The sequence below is a fragment of the Mytilus trossulus genome, chromosome 14 (genome assembly GCF_036588685.1).
Source record: "Mytilus trossulus isolate FHL-02 chromosome 14, PNRI_Mtr1.1.1.hap1, whole genome shotgun sequence".
Classification (NCBI taxonomy): Eukaryota; Metazoa; Mollusca; class Bivalvia; order Mytilida; family Mytilidae; genus Mytilus; species Mytilus trossulus.
Genome location: NC_086386.1, coordinates 55,096,100 through 55,101,048, shown reverse-complemented (window position 1 = coordinate 55,101,048; position 4,949 = coordinate 55,096,100). Strand labels below are relative to the sequence as shown.

The 4,949-nt window shown below is 28.2% G+C and overlaps 1 long non-coding RNA gene across 1 annotated transcript; it reads right to left on the bottom strand.

The window, feature by feature from the left end:
- Window positions 1-1,601: 1,601 nt before the first annotated feature.
- On the bottom strand, window positions 1,602-2,797 carry LOC134695804 (uncharacterized). Its single transcript, XR_010102850.1, has 3 exons — window positions 2,634-2,797; window positions 2,258-2,370; window positions 1,602-1,700 (listed from the first exon to the last, which is right to left on the bottom strand). It is a non-coding gene; the product is annotated as an uncharacterized LOC134695804 (long non-coding RNA).
- Window positions 2,798-4,949: the final 2,152 nt, after the last annotated feature.

Genomic DNA, 4,949 nt, shown 5'->3' with positions numbered 1-4,949 from the left:
AATTAATCAACTGCCCATTGAAAAAGCATTTATATGATAAATGGACATTTTTATTGTATTTAATCAATACGTAACAACTATGATAAACCATTTCACAGTATATAAAAGAGGTCCTGCCAATAGAGACACAACATTAAAAAGGGATTAAACATGGCATTGACTTTTAAATTGATCAATGATAGAACTAAAATATTTTAACGTTTGTATTGCTCGCGATATACATTATTCAATTGTTAAGGTTATTGTGTCTACAACGACTAAAATGTTTTGGAATTAACCATCAGTAAGACAGTAACCCAGTTAACACAAAAACATCTTTTAAATGTTAACAAAATATTTTGTCAAATGTTATAAAGATATCGCAGAAAATATCATAATCATGTTACAAAGTATGGCATCAAAAATGTTTTCCAAATATTTTCCAAAACATTTCAATAATATGATAACGTCATTAAAATGTTATTAAATTTTGAAGCCAATGTTTTAAAATGTTTTTGAAATGTTTTTAATTCTTGTTTTATGGGGTATGTTTAAGGAATATCATTAAAATATTTAATAAAAATTAAAAAAAACATTTTTAGAACATAATTCAAACATTTTCCTGATTTAAATGTTCAGAAAATGTTAAAAAAAAACATTTCATATAACATTGAATAATGTTTGATAAATGTTATATTCTAAAAACATCTTTGAAATATTTTCCAAAACATGTCAATATCTTTAAAACATCTTTATAATGTTTCAGAAATTGTAGCCAATGTTTTAAAAATGTTTTGTATCAATGTTTTATGTGTATGTTCATATAATATCATTAAATGTTTGACACTGGTTGTACTGTTCAGAAAATATAATTGGAACATTATAATTAAATAAAATGTTTGATAAATGTTTTCACAAGTAATCTGCACATCTAGATTGTAATAATTTTTCAATATCTTTTAAGTGTTTTAAAATTTATTTGTTGAAGAAGACTGTCCAGTTACCTATCAGAGTTAACTTCTATGCCGTTTGGTTCTTAGTGGTTAATTGTCTCAGTTGTCAATGATAGCAATTCTTCTCTTTCATGAAATTTAAAAAAAAAATAAACTCAAAACATCTGCTTTTGTCAGTTGTCTTGTTTGTTTTAATGTTGTTGTTGTTGTTGGATTGATGTCTCCTTTTACTGATTTTTTTTCTGTTTTGAATTAACTGCCATTTAACTTGTTGTGCATTCAAATAGTATCCCCCTCCCAAAGATTTTAAATTTTCTGTTGGTTTTACAGCTGATATCAATAAGTATATAGCTAAAGGTAATATCTTTGGTTAGCTTGCTTGCTAGTTGAACTGTGAATTCATTGTAAGGCAATATATACCACCCTCCTTTCGAAGTAACTTGTACTACAGACAGTCAGATCGGCAGGAGGGTGGTATATCTTACCTTACACTTACTTCAAAGTTCAGCTAGCAAGCAAGGTAACCAAAGATATTACCTTAAGCTACATATTTATTGAAATTGGCTGTATTACTGAACTTATTTTCCTTCTTTAGACCTTTAGTTTTCATTATGTTTGGCATGTCATTGTTTCTTAGATGACACAATCAACAAAATGAAAGATTGCAACAATAATTAAGGGAAGATATTGATTTATTTCATTGCATGATAATCAGTTTTCTTTTTCCTCCTCAACCATTCCTCTTTTCCTTTTGCCAGCTACATTCTTCTGAAATTTAAATATATTATATAAATATCATTCCTGCAAAAACTATTGAACATTTGCTAAATTTCTTATTAAACCCAATAGACCAGTTATGTTCATATATATTAGAAAACATCTAATCAGTTTCAATCAGTGGCACCTCACAATATCAACCATTATTTTAAACAATTGAAGTGTCAAACATATACAGTGGGCATAGGATATTTGGGGAAATAAAATATAAACATGTGGTCATTTGAGTGCTGACATCAAAAGCCATTTGCCTGAATATAACCTTAATATTTTTAAAAAAGGTCTTGAACAGAGACAATTTTAAGTTTAATGACAGTTCTTTTTTTTAACACTTACAAAGATGTTCAAAATTGTGTTATGAACTCAACATTTTATTAACTACATCAACAGGGGTTACAGATTAGATCTCATGAATTCTTTCTCATACTATTTTTTTTCATCAAATGCCCTTAATGAGTTTATGCTGCTCCTTACAAATTTACACTTTGTCGATACATGACATACATGTATGTGCCAAACAAAAGTCCATTATATATAAGAAGTCATACCTTCACATAATTTGCTCCTCCAGGATGGTTTGGAGCATTTCTCAATACTTCTGCTACTTCATATTCCAGGTCTTTTATCTTAAATCGATCATTTGTTGCTCTTCTTATTGATCCTGTAACAGATATTAAAGTCCATTAGAAATATTACATTCAATACAAGAAACAATGAAATATACATATTTTCATATAAATGCAGAATTCAGGGTCATCAAAGTTTTATTAATGATTACGCACATCAGAAGGAGAGAATAGTTTAAGAGGGTGTTTTATTGCTATAAAAATCTATTTAAACATAATTGTTCCAATATTTTCAGGAATTAAAGATAGCAATAACTTACTAATTGAGATAATAACAAAAATACCTTTTTCAACTTACTTAATATAGTTTTGTATGAACTTGTTTCCAAAAAGCACAGTTTTCCCTTTTGACCAGTCAAACTCTACTTGGACATAAGTCCATTTGTAAAAACGGACCTCATTTGGCCTCTGACCACGGACGCCAAGTCCACCCCTCCTCTTAGTTTGGATAGTATGTTGATCTGAAATAAAGAGACATTTGATCAAAAAGAGTTTTATTTATAATTCTCTTTATTTAACCAATTTTTTCATAAGGCCATGGAAAATAAATTGTTGGTTTCCTCTAACATTGGAAAATTCTAAAGACCTGGCAGGCTTTTTTTTTGTTACCATGCATAATTTTATATCTTTATGTTTTATTTCTATAGTGGAAGTATCAACTTGCATATATTTATCACTTTAAGTTGTCTCTGCAAAAAAAAAAAAAAAAATATTTCATAGAAATTGATCCAATATCCACCCATTTAGGTGCGAATCATATCTCTGGCCTTACATTGATACTGTGCTATGTACGCAATGTTTCAGGTTATTTCGGAAATGTTTTTATTCCAGGGAAACCTTCATCAGAGACCACCCCTATTGTTTTTGTTTTGATTTGTTTTGATTTTTTGATTTTTGATTTTTAATTTTTTTTTTTTTTTTTTTTTTTTTTAATTTTTTTTTTTTTTTTTATTACTATTTTACTTTAATTTTTTTTTAATTTTAAATATTTTAAACCGTTTCTGAATTGTGTGTTTTTTTTTTTTTTAAATAATTCCACTTTTTGATTTGTTTTTTGTTTTTCTTAACTTTTTCAATCAATGTTGAATTAATTAATTAAGCGTTTCAGAGTACGAATTGGTCCTCAGAAGAATATCAGTTTACATGTGTTGTTTACATGATGGTCATTAATTAGTTCCGCACAGTTAAATGTTTAGTAGGAACTGTGAGGATTAGATAAATAATTTTATAGTTCGTTTAACTAATTCACCAATGTTTCTCTTTCTTTTGAAACCTATTGATAGGTTTTTATGGAACTTAGCACCTATTGTAGAATCCGTTTTAATAAGATGCCAGTATTTCCTGAATACTTTTTGAAGTTTTTCTGCTTGAGGATGATAATTTGTAATGAATGATACATTGTATTTATTTTCAACTTTGTTCTTTTTCTTTAATTTAATTTGTCTGTCTTGGAATTTGATTTTTGATAGAATTTGTTCAACCAATTTCCGTTTATATCCTCTTACTAACAGTTTTTCAATAAAGAGATTTTTTCTGTTTTGAAATTCACTTTCATTGTTGGTGTTTCTAAGTATACGAATGCCTTCGCCTTTAATAAAAGATTTAAAGTTTGAGATGGGATGGTTTGAGTTTTTATGAAGATATTGGAATTTTTATAGAAATTGATCCAATATCCACCCAATTTGATTGAAATAACAAAACTCATCCTTTCCAATAATGAATTTACCTTTCATATCGACAAATCATTGGAGCATCAATGGGAGCAACAGCTTCCCCTGAAATATGTGACATTGCTATTTACAATCACATAAACTCAATCCTAATAAACTCTCCAGTCTCTGAAAAAATAATTTTTCATAAAAGAATGAGAGATGATGGACTTCTAATGGTGAAAGCAAAAGAGTCTGAAATTTACTTTATGTTTGAAAATGCAAATAAACAACATGACCTGCTAAAGTTCACTTACGAATGCAATAAACAGTCCATAAAATTTCTAGACCTAGAAATCTTCAAGGGCGAACGCTTCAAAAATACTGGTGTTTTAGACCTGAAATGTTTTACGAAGAAAACTGAAAAATTCCAATATCTTCATAAAAACTCAAACCATCCCACCTCAAACTTTAAATCTTTTATTAAAGGATTAAAGGCGAAGGCATTCGTATACTTAGAAACACCAACAATGAAAGTGAATTTCAAAACAGAAAAAATCTCTTTATTGAAAAACTGTTAGTAAGAGGATATAAACGGAAATTGGTAGAACAAATTCTATCAAAAATCAAATTCCAAGACAGACAAATTAAATTAAAGAAAAAGAACAAAGTTGAAAATAAATACAATGTATCATTCATTACAAATTATCATCCTCAAGCAGAAAAACTTCAAAAAGTATTCAGGAAATACTGGCATCTTATTAAAACGGATTCTACAATAGGTGCTAAGTTCCATAAAAACCTATCAATAGGTTTCAAAAGAAACAGAAACATTGGTGAATTAGTTAAACGAACTATAAAATAATTTATTTAATCCTCACAGTTCCTACTAAACATTTAACTGTGCGGAACTAATTAATGACCATCATGTAAACAACACATGTAAACTGATATTCTTCTGAGGA